Here is a 13,065-nt window from a genome sequence, read left to right on the forward strand (position 1 = left end):
ATATCATTTGAAATAAATGTTCCCTTTCTTTACAACTCATATAAGCATAAATAGTTATAATTCTGTAAACCTTCCCTTGCCATCTTAAATCTGTAATTGTTAGTCTTCCCATTCTTGCTAACAAGACGTGTAAGATATTTACTACTCTTCTGCATAATAATGCTATTCCTTTACGCTGCTCATTTTCCATATTCCATACTATCTCTGTGTCACATAGTTTTCTGTCTGTAATTTTACTTCATATGTCGGAAAACTTACATTCTCCAAAATAATAATGTTTACATCACATTTATTACACCATTATCAAATTCCTAGCCTTCTTATTATATTTTTCATACTGTTTATATTAACTGAAATAATTATTAAATCATTCCTTTTTCTGTTCCTTTATTTAAAGGATATACTTTTCGTATTGTACTTTCTGATATACTCATATATATATATATATATATATATATATATATATATATATAAAATGTAATACGTATCCATTTTCTTTCTTCTTTTCTTTTATATAAATACATTTTCATTTTGTTTTTCTGTCTTTTACTGTCTTACCAATAGATTGTTTGTCCTCTTACCACTTTCCAACTTATATCTTCTTCATTGCTAACTTCCAATTCTATTCCTATTTTCTCTTCTTTTTCTTTTCTTTTAATATCTCCCTTTTCTTTTTCTAAAGTTTCATCTATTTCTACCTCTGCTTCATTTCCACTTGGTTTTTTGTCATTTCCGTAATGCTTCATTCTCTTTTTCTTTACATTCCATCCATGTATGTCCAGTTTTTTTTACATTTGTAACATTCACATTCACATTACTTTCCATTATGTCCAATTTCCACCCATATATAATTTTTTTATCACAATTATTCACTAAATGTCCTTCTTTCTCACAAAAAAAACATGCTTTTTGTTGTCCCCACTATTTTACAATACTTTTGTTACCTTCAATGTTTATTTATAGTTCTCGGAATGTGCACAATTTTATCAATTTCCATTTTTAAAACAATGTTGCAATCCCATCCCCAGTCCATAAACCCCTATTATAGACTTTTGAAATATCCATTACTTCTCTACATATATTTTTAAATGTCATTTTAATGTCTCTCTTTCTACCTCTGTTCGAAACTGTGTGTGCACTTTCTTTTTTGTCTCTCAAAAAGATGCTTTAATCACATACTCATTTCACGGATTGTCATTCTGCCTTTTTATAATCACACAAAAGCTTTTTCATGCCTTGTGCATTCTCAAAAAGATGTCACAAAATGTATCTTTATTAATCAAAATGAAAGCTCTTACCTCTTGTGTTTTTCAAACCCAAAAGTAAAATTACAGTGTCCCATACCTCATATCTATTACTCCAGACTTCTTTTACTTTGTACTCTAAACACATATTTTCTTTTTGAAATTACCTCTTTCTTCTTTTCTTTCTGTCCCCCATGGCTAGTTATGTCTGTCTCAGCATACATTTTCTGTATTTGTGTGCTGTCCCCTTTCAGGGTCATTTCTGCTTCCTCTTTCAGTATTTTTTCCATAATATCTCCCCATGATACTTCATTTTCTAGCTCACTCTGCTCAATTAAGTCCTTTAATAAATCATCCCACAACCCTCCTGATTGAAGGGTAGGGTTATAACTATACATTTTTGTCTGACTGGCTCCTCCTTTTCAACAAATATCTGTTTTTGAAACAACATCTCTGAATCCAATGATGCATTCATCACTCCTTTCATTGAGTTGGTGTTCAACTCTGATCCCTTCATTGTATTTTCTATCTTGTACACTGTCCTTCCAGCCATCACTGCTCTAGGAACAGGACTTGAGCATGTACTTGCTTCTTAACTCTTACACAAGTACTGATCATGAGTAAGCCCTAGACATATCTCCCCTAGTAGCACATATACCACCTCTGGTCTCCCCTGAAAAGAGGCTGCTAACCAAGTGGTACTAACCTGGTCAACAAAGATAAATGTTTTCCATGGTTTTACATATGTGGCTGGTCAGGCTTTTGGTTCATAGGTTCATAGGTAGGTACTAGGCTATCTGCCCAAGGGCCTACGTAAGCCTAGCCAACAGGTTTCCGTGGCTTACGCCACCCAAGAAAGTTATTTTCCTGTGCCACTGTTGAGCAGAGACACAGATGTGATCCACAGGGTATATTTCCTATTTCCCATCCACTCATCAAGATTTTTCTTGAAGAGTGCTAATAAAGAACTTTGCTTGACATAGATGGGTAGCCTGTTCCAGAGTATGGGAAGTCTCTGGGCTTTTGGGCCTGTAATTTCATGGGTCCAGGGAAGGTCCTTCTTTATTCAGGAGAATGACTGTAGCTGCCATTCTGGGAATTATTCTTCTTAATTTTGGTCCAAATTCTCTTCCTTGTATTATGAAACTTGTTCATATTATGGTTCCACCATCAGGGTTTGTTTCTGGGATTTGCCCTGTACTTGTTTCTACAGGGTAAGGCTGCATCTGTGCAGCTGTTTACATGCTAGTATGGTGTGGTGGTGTAGCTTTCTGCAGATTTAGTGGAGTTAACTAGTTTTGGTGGGAATTTGAAGATTGCCAATGTATAACTTAGGCTCAGGCAGTTTGTATTAGTGAAATTTCTTAGGTACTTAAGATGGAAGGAATGTCTGATTTCATTTTTATTTCAAAGAAGTCTTTATGGACAGATCTAACAAGAGACAGAGACATGCAATGCATGGTACAATATTTCCTCCAGTTTAGTAAAGATGAGATCCAAGATATTATTCCTCCTAATGGGTACTCTGACTAATTGTTCCAGGGTGTCTGGTGGTAGTGTAGGTTTCCCTGATTATGGTTGGATAGTGTAAATCACTTAAGAAAATGGTATTAGGTTTAATGCAAATTGACTCCAGTTCATGTATATAGGCATAGTGGGTTCCTGTGTCATTGAGGGAATTCTGTAGACAACTAACAAATGGTATGGGAACTTTCTGATGGTTATTTGGACATGAAAAAAGTTATAATGCATAAAGCTGCTTTACTAGCCTTGATGTGAGTGTCTTCTAGATGAAGAGCGATACCTAAACCTTTTTTCCTCTGTTGCGCAATAGCTGGTCTGCACAAGTTGAAAGTGTCATAGCCCTGCACAGCCAAAGTTCTCAACACCATTTTAAACCATGTTGCAGTCACTACACATATGTCTACATCCTCTGTGGTTAGAATAGATTATAATGAGTAGAGTTTCTTGTTTAGGCTCCTGGCATCGATCAGTAATACCTTCAAATTTTCCTTTGCTTGCTTTGTTATGTTGGTAGGTTTATCAGGCTGACATTGCCTATCGAAGGTACTATGGGTCAGAGAATGTCTTTGCCAGTAATCAAAACCCTAGATGGGACAGATGCAGGCCATCCCTGGTGAGGCACGGTCTGTCAATCATATCCGTCCAGGCTGATAAATATTGGACACCTTCCGAATAACACTAAACTAAGCCAACTATTGAAGTCAAGTACTATATGCTCGTATTGTGACATAATCCTTGGAGAAGGCAGAATGCTACTCATTGCTATGCTTATACCTGCCTGGGACACAGTCTGAGAGCACCATCATGTCTCTCTTCATATAGTCCAGTGAAGTACATCTTAAGTCATTGACGCCCACATGTACTATGACAGAGTGTGTGTGATGTGATGGATCCTGGCACCAGGCAAGCAACTAACTGTAACGACTCCTCTCTGGGCCAGTAATCAAGGAGCCTGAATCCTCACCACTGACACTGGAGAGAGACATGCACTTGGAATACAAATGGATACACTCAGTATTTCCATATGTAGACCTCTCTGTATCAAGCATAGAGCACACAGGGAACACACTCAACCTGGGGTCTGGATTTCTCTATATCTGTCTCCCTCCAGGTCTCCAGTAAGACTCCCCACTGGTACAGCTGTACCAAGCCAAGTCCCCCAGCACGCTGTCTGTGAGACCAGTGCTTTGTGTCCCTGCCCCAAGTTGCTGACATACCCACACACTGTGAGATTTGATTTGTCACAGACACACTTGTACACACACACACACACACACACACACACACACACACACACACACACCTGAGAAAGGCTGGGATAGATTTATCTACTGTGTCCCCTTCTGCCCAGAGTACAAGGTAGTTATCACTGCCACCAGACACTCCACGAACAGCTACTCTAAGGCCCTTAACAAAGGATGTTGAATTATACTGTGTAATATTAATACTAATACAAATAGTAGTAGTTGACCAAGATAGCTAGGCCTTCTGGAGTCACCCACATAGTGTCACCAAATAAATATAACCACTCTCAAAGGTTAAATACTTTCTACAAGGACCAGCCACAATAAAAGTTTGAAATATATTTTAATAATAAATAATAGAAGAGCATGACAATACTGATTATATATTTACAGTAAACCACAGAGATCAGATCACGGGAAATATTGAAAACAACACTGATGGACAGCCTCATACAACTAAAGAAAAACTGTCATGATAATACTATATATATATATTTACAGTAAATCACAGAGTTCAGATCACAGGAAATAATGAAAGCAACATTGATGGACAGCCTCTATCAAATAAAGAAAAACAATATCTAAACTAAGCTTCACTATATTCCTAAAGCGAATCTAGGAGAATTACTATTCCCTAATAACTTACTTGATAGAGAAAGGCACAATTAAATACATGAGCAGTCTTTCTAGTCAGGTTTCCCAAAACAGAACACTCCATTTTCAGAGATTACTCCCTGTAAAACATAATATCCAGGATGGCTTGCAGAATGACCTCATCTGGTAATGTAACTAAGTTCTCACAGGAACCCCTTTTAAAGCTGAGACAGGAATTTAGCATAGACAGCTACAGTACACATCTTAAATGTTTATGGCAGTGTGTGGGGCTTCCCTCTTTTTGCTGAGCTAATGAACAAAGGCACCTTCCAGACCCACCATCTCTAGTCCTGTTCAACACAGTGGTGTGACATTTTAATGGTTTAACAACTCATTTACATTTCCGTTATTTTTCATAAAGTAAGCTAGCTGGTTAACCTTTACTGTCCCAGTGTCATCTATTAAAACATATACATTTAATTCAGTTACAGTAATACATGCACATTTCTTTTCATTCCAGCAGGGTGTACTGTTGATATATTTTAACACAACAAAGCTCACAAATACATTTCGAGCACAAGCATCTGTACAAATCAGTTTGATATAAAAATGACATATAATTACTTATAAAATTCCAGCTAGCTGTGCTGGCACAAGTTATACATCCATTGCCATACTTCGCCTGGCATGGCTGGCAGTACCTCCTATCATCACACTAACCATCACTCTTTCCTTGCTTGCCCTGGTAAGAGGTACATCTGTATATCGTACAATGGAGTCACATATAACAAGAATGTTTGATGGGTAGATGCATTTTGTGCTATGTGAGGTGGTAGACTTAACTTGCTGAATGTGCTTTATGCCTGTGTTATGTTTTGGGGGACTTTGAGGTTTAAGCAGGTTAATGTTTAGAACCGTAGCATATGATGGATTATGTGTATTGTGATACTCATGGTGAGGTGTGATGTGTGGTGTACTGCTGAAGACTTTGGAGTCTGAGTTTACTGTGTGTGAGATTTTTGCCAGAAAGGACATTATATATGTTCATCCCTCACACACTCTGTTATGCTGGTTAAGTAATAAATGATCATCAGGCAGCATGAGACAATTCCTACACTTTCTCAAGATACCCATCTCAATCAGGCTGGCTACAGAAGTTGTACCGAAGTAGTGGTCAATGGTTTTGACAGAATAAGTTGGAGTCAGGGTTGACTATAACTGCTTGGAGTTCAGTTTGTTTAAGATCATGTTTGGGTGGAGTTACTGTTAAGGTGTGGGGAAATGCCAGGTTATTTGGTTGGAGTGTGCTGCAGCTAAATGTGTGTTTATTTCCCCTCAGCATAAAGTATTTGAGCCTCAGAGCTGGATTTGTAAAGTTGTATAGATTTTGCAAGTCACTTATATGGAAAAAAGCTCTTAAACAGATAACCCACTGCAGAGTGAGTCCAACAGCAGCAGTGAACTGAGCACAGCTCATCACAGCATTTTTTTGTCCCTTTTTCATGACTAGCTTGTTTTTGCATTTTAGGGCTTTCTACAAGTACCAGAGTTTTGAATAAAACACGATGGACTGGTGCAGCTTTTACTTAACCCTATGTCTCGGAGCTACAGATCAATGACCCTAGGTAGGATAGAATTTCAGAAGCTTTAGCTTTTACAGTGCAGCAGGGGAAGAACCTAAAATAGTGTACAGTAGTAGAGGGTAGCAGGAGAACAATAATTAATATATCAGTGGGGGCTGGAAGGGCTGTAACTTTGTAGTGGACATAAGGACAGGGAGAAACAGTAAAATGTATCCACAGCAGCAAATACAGCAACAGAAGCACTGGAATGCAACTTTAGGCAAGCAAATGATAAGCAAAATATATTACTGTTAACAACCAAATGAAATCTAAACAGTTGTAGATGTACAGACACAAAAATCCTGCAGCGCAAAATACAGTGTTGCCACTATTGCAATCCAAACCACAGTTTAAGGCACTGGATCAGGCAGAAATTTGCCATTAACACTGCTTATGGAAAAATGCAGTAGCAAATGACTAACTGAAGCTCAGATCCTGCCATAGTTCACAATTCATCCACAATTGTAAATTAAACTACAACACCAAAGTCCAAGACTGAGTTAAAATGCAAACAGTTAACGTTTACAAACAGTTGTACTTATGGTGGTAGAACTACAGTTCAGTGTATAAACAATGCTCAAATCTGGCAGTAATTCATAATTCTCCCACAACTGCAAATGAAGCTACAAGACTAATATCTCAGAACAAGTTGTTCTTGATACAAAGTGAGACAAGTGGTAGAAATTACAGAAATAAATGAATCAAAATGAAGGTGACTTTCACTGCAGCTTAAATATGCAATAATTACCAGGTAATGATTGAAGCAGAGGCTAACTCAAACTGTAAGAGTCTAAGGGGTGGGCCTTCCATTTTCATTTATCAGTGCCCAGCAAAATGAGCAGAGGAGAGGAAATGAGACTGGCTAGAGCTTTCAAGGCCAGATATGCAGTAGAGGCAGTCAGCTCAAAAAACTCCCAAGTTTAAAAGAACAACAGGGAAACTGTAAGTGGGTAGGCTGAAACAAAACTGATTTAAACAATAAAATAAGTGCATTAGTTTAAATGCACTTCCCTGAATGCAAAACAGAGTCCATATGCTTTGTTTGTTTTTAGCTTGAGGAGGGCCTTTCAGCTTCCAGGAGTCAAAGGCAATGATGGCTAACTCCTGTAATACAAAATACCAGGAAGATGGAAATAGCTTAAAGCTCTAGCCAATAGTGCTTATCTTCCCAGAAGAGCAGAAACTCCCACTCTCACTGGTTTTAATTATCACAAGCTCTAGCTGCAATTCACACAGCTGGCAAAAGCTGGCTTTATGTTTTGTGTTTAAAAAGTGACTAAAGTAATTAGATGTGGAATTCTGATTAACCCAATTAAGAGATCAGAAACATAACAGTGGAATCTGTAAACCCCAAATGAATTTATAGTTGTAACTACAGATTCAGAGGAGAGTTAGTAAAAATGCAGAAACATGAGAAAGAAACTCAGAACTGGTTCAACTACTTAGGCACAACACAGAAAGAACTTGAAACAGCACTGTGGACTATAAAATGGCTTCATTTAATACCATTAACTTCAACTTCAGAACAAACACAAAACAGAAACCACACAAAACTGAGTTAAATGGCACAGCAAATTGTAAAATGCATAGAGTGCACTCATGTACACATCAAGGCACCACCTGGTGAGCAGGGTAGAATCTACACTAACTGCAAGGGATACCACTTCAACAACTGCAAAGTCATGTGCAGTGCCCAGGGGATTATCATAAATGTGTCTGCTGGCAACCCTAGCAGTTATCACAACTCCCATATCTGGTAGACATCACAGCTGTACCAAATGTTTGCTGGGGGGGGGGGTCCCACAGGGCCATTTACTGGGGGATGCTGGCTATGTCCTGGAACTTTGAATGATGACGCCCATCAAAAATGCACACACTTCCATGGAAGAATGCCATAATGAGGGGCGTGCACACACACACACACACACACACACACACACACACACACACACACACACACACACACACACACACACAAACTAGAAACCTCACAGAGCATATGTTTGGGCTTCTGAAGTAATTGTTCTGGTGCCTACATATATCAGGTGGAGCCTTGTAGTATAATCCATACAAATGTACACAAATAATCACAATATGTGCTATGCTTCATAGTCTGATACTGCAGAAACAGCTACAACATGATCAGCAAGGGGAAGGGACACGCATCCCCCATCAACTCCTAGGACACCACAGCCACAGTCACAGGAGGACTTAGAGGAGGAACACCCAGCTGCTGTCCCTATAGGCAGACATAGGTATGCTCAGTATGCCCTTGCTTTGGCTAACAGACACTGCATAGCGCATTCATTGACAACTTAGGGACCTGGGGAATAATACCTTTCTCCTACTCACATACATATATGAAAATTGATGCCAGACAACTCACACAACCTGTACCTATCCATTTATTGGCTGTATACTCCTTGCATCAGCCCTGAACTAAAGTTGTGTCAACTGTTGCATTTGCAAGTTAAGTCCCGAACCTAGACTATATTCTTGAAGAGTATTATGACAGATCCTTGTCTCTATTAACTTGTTAAAGTAGGCAATTAAATAGTGGTAGATTTGTACAGAAAATAAATTAACATGTATGTCCATTTGTAATTAGTAGGTGTCAGACATGAAGCATTCACACAGTCCTACCCCAGCAGAATACTGGTAGATCATTCAACAGAGAAGTTAAAAAGTGAAGCTACACATTGCAGCTTCTGACTTCAGACTTGTTTGTGTCCTAACAGTAACTGTGTTTTGTTCCTCCACCTCCCAAAACAAGAGTGTTCCCTTGTAACTGCCAAAAACAGTAACTCAACTATGATACCCCAAACCCACAATATATACTTGTTTATGTCACATTTCCAGGAATATTATATAGAATTAGTAGACCACAGTTAAACAGCACCAAAGAAAGGAAAAAAAAAACAATAGGCTATAAAATCCACAAATGTTGACGTCTCGGCAGCACAAGCATTCAAGGAGTACAATATGATACAAATCACCACTTGCCTATATATCCATACCAATTAAACAATAAAACAATTATCATCAATAAGAACAATTAAATAAAAAACCTCCAATTAAGTTCTGCATTTAACCCCATGTCATAAAATGTACTTTCACCAGTTAGTTAAGTTTTTAAAATATATGCCACTCGTTGACAACTGAATTCATTTTTAGCTATAATCCTTCATCAGACATTGTCTGATGAAGGATATATATATATATATATATATAGATTCAACAAAGAAGATTTCAGCAGTGACCTGTACTTCATTTTTTCGTATTTATTTGGTTTGGTACAACAGGTCTTCAGCATAACTTGTTATTTTTGCTTGTGCCTTTTTAGTAACAATGTAATATTTTTATAAATTATTAACTGAATGTATTTTTGATAAGTCTGCATTGCATATATTGAGACATATTTTTAAGTTATAATTTCTTATGACATTATGCGATTTTTTAATTAGGTTATTTTCCTTGTTTATATTGAGGGCATTCACACATTTAATGTAAGCATTACCGGTATTCTAACTGGTGAAAGTACATTTTATGACATAAAATGTCTTTTTAAATATTTTAAATATTTTAAACATAATTAATTGCTGGTGATAATTCAATTAATGAAAGCACATGATAGGTTTGTTTTATTTAAATATGGAGTTTTACAGCAAACCAGTACACTTGAAAAGTCCGATTTCACAAAAGCGCTTGGGGATTATCGTTTTGTTTTACTTGTGGTGGTACTGTGGAATAAAAGATTCGTGTGTTCTATCTAATCATCTTTTGGCTATTTTTCAACATTTGAAGTGTTTTCCATAACAAGGGAGTTGTAATACTTTGAGGCTTTGTGGTTTAGTATTGCTACAGTTTTTTCTTCCTTATAAGAATCGAGCTAAAACTGCTATATGTAGTGACAAAATACATAATTTCTTTTTTATCCCCCCCTTGAATTACTATGATAATTTTTTGATACTACATTATCACCCATTTTATTATACATATATTCCTTCTTAAATTTCTCCCAACATTCCTTTAAAAGTTCATCACTAAAACCCCTGTTCCTAAATATACCTATAGTCTTGCCCATTTCTATATTGAAATCCATCTCATTATTGCATAACCTATGAATTCTAATAAATTCACCCAATGGTATAGCATCAGTAGTATGAGGAGGATGACAACTATGGGCCATAAGATAATATACACCATCTTCAAAATTTCTAAGCACCGTATTACGAACGGTATTATCTCTACTACTATCCAACACCACATCCAAATAGGATACAGTTTTACCTACTTTAAAGTCATCAAATTTTAGACCAAATCTGTTGTTATATAGTTCATCTATAAAATGTTCTACCTCAATAATAGCCTCCTCACATAAAAAACAAGTCATCAATGTATCTGAAATATGTCAGTATATATTTATGAAAAAATTGTGACACACACACACACACTATATATGTATATATATATATATATATATATATATATATATATGTGTGTGTGTGTGTGTGTATGTATATATATATATATATATATATATATATATATATACTCTATTTCAAAAAGTCCCATACTTAGGTTGGCATATGATGGCCCCATAACATACCCTCTTTCTGCCTATAGAACTTCCCACAAAATTCATAAAAATTGTTTCTAAGACAGAAATTCAAAAGCTCAATATATATTCTGTTTTTGGGTTGTCACCCCAAAAAAAATTTAAACCGCTTCCAAACTAAAGTCATGGTTGATACTAGTATAAAGACATTTGACGTCAATGGATATCCAGTACATATTATCATTCCACTGAATAGACTCAATTTCCTTCAAAAAATCGAACACATCCTTAATATATGCTGGAAGTAGCTGAACTTTAGGTAGTAGAAAAAATGTAAAACTGTCCTATTTTACTCAAAAAATATTCCCTTCCGGAGACTATAAGACGCCCAGGGGGATCAGTTGTAGATTTATGGATTTTTGGGAGAAAATAAAAATGGGCAATCTTGCAACCTTTAACTGCAAACATTTTTGTACTATCTTCAAAAGAGAAATAGCCCAACCTGTACCCTTTTCTTATTAGTTCATCATATTCATTTAGGGCTTTAATGTACGTTTCATTAATAACACTTTCATATATACTATTATCACTCAAATTTTTGTTACACGTTAAAATATTGTGCACAACTCAAAATTACAAACTTATTACCCTTGTCAGCAGGCTTGAACATAGTGTCCTTCCTTGCACTAAAAGCATTTAACATTTTCCACTCTTATTTAGTTAAGTTATAGTTGGTAATTTTAAATTCAAAAAAACATTTTTCTACATCATAACTAAACATAGAATGAAAGTGCTGAATTCCCTCATTAATGAACGGGGGGAAGAAATAAACTTTTATAATCAACATTACTGGTATCAAGTAACATATAAGCATTTGATTCATCTTCATTTAACTTGCATGAATAAAAACTGTCATTAGAACAAGTGTCATCCAAACTTTCATTATATTCATCCTCATCCTGCTTACATATATTATTACTGAAAAAACATTTTAAATGCAGTTTCCTAGCTAGCTTAAAAATATCAGCTTTAAGTTCATATAATCTAGGTTTAACAGAATAAATTTTAAACTGCAATTTAAAATAGCATACTCGGTATCATTTAAAGTATATCCAGACAATTTTATAACATATGACTCCATTTTTTTGGCAACTGGACAATTACCATTTACCTTTCTTATGTTGTTGTTGCTGTTGTTGTAAGTTCCTTGTATATGTACAACCCAATTCCCTCTGGCATTTTCTCCCCTGTTGGTCATCTCACCCTGTATTAGAGTCTCTCCAAAATGTTCGCCGAAATTGTTCTTCCTGCTGTGCTTTCAGTAGAGTAGGAAAATCATTGTTATCTTCACAATCACCTTCCCCAGGAGAACTAAATCCCTCTGAAGTGGAAAAAGAGTTGTATATATGCCATCCACCATTACTGGTTCCTTCGTTAAACCACATACGACCCCATGCTCGCTTCCTATTGGGCCATGACTGGAAGGCTTTACCATTATCATAATTGCAGGTAATCTATAATATAGAATTAACTACACATTGTATGTGTTAGGTAACTGTTGAATTAACCAACAACACACACATGTAAGACAGAGAGATGTACATATGTATCCATAATTATGACAGGTTGTGTAAATACTTGTATCCATAATTATGACAGGTTGTGTAAATACTAACTGCTCTGTGTCCAGATATAATACAGAGAAGTAATTGTACAATATACAGTCCATGCTTTGATAGCAGTGTACATTTTTATGGAGGTGGTTGTGTGATGAGTGACCCCAGTTTTGTTCTGGCAAGCTGCTTTTGTGACCAAAACGACTAAGGTAGCTGTACTGTTTGCTGAAGCTGTATTACTGTTGAGGGTTCAAGTCCTGATGTAAGTAGAAATTTTGGAGGTGTACTAGCAGTAGGTGGTGTGTTGTACAGACTTTGACTCTCTGTCACCCATACTGTTTTCATATTTGTCTTGTTTTAATTCCACCTTTGCAAGGTGCACCATGTGTTGAAAGCAGTTTGAATAAGGCTTAGCTAGTTTGCACGATGTGCAGCATTGCAGAAACAGGGAAAAATCAGATAAGATTTATGTCAGACTGCCAACAACAGAAACCAGATACATTCAATTATTGCCTTTAGTAATTGGGAAATCCGAGCCTGCAGTAGTGATAGGCATGGGCTATAGTTGTACTTATATATTATACAATAGGAAGGCTCAGACATTAGCAATGCATCTTGTGTTTGCACACTACTTACCTACATGCTAAAAGGTAAAAGAGGTAA

The 13,065-nt window shown here is 36.5% G+C and overlaps 1 protein-coding gene across 1 annotated transcript in view; it reads left to right on the top strand.

Annotated features, from left to right (window-relative positions):
- Positions 1–13,065, top strand: part of NR1D2 (nuclear receptor subfamily 1 group D member 2) — a 437,579-nt gene that overhangs the window by 148,352 nt on the left and 276,162 nt on the right. The window lies entirely within an intron of this gene.

The sequence above is a fragment of the Protopterus annectens genome, chromosome 3.part1, assembly GCF_019279795.1.
Source record: "Protopterus annectens isolate FY-2018-M chromosome 3.part1, PAN1.0, whole genome shotgun sequence".
NCBI lineage: Eukaryota > Metazoa > Chordata > Ceratodontiformes > Protopteridae > Protopterus > Protopterus annectens.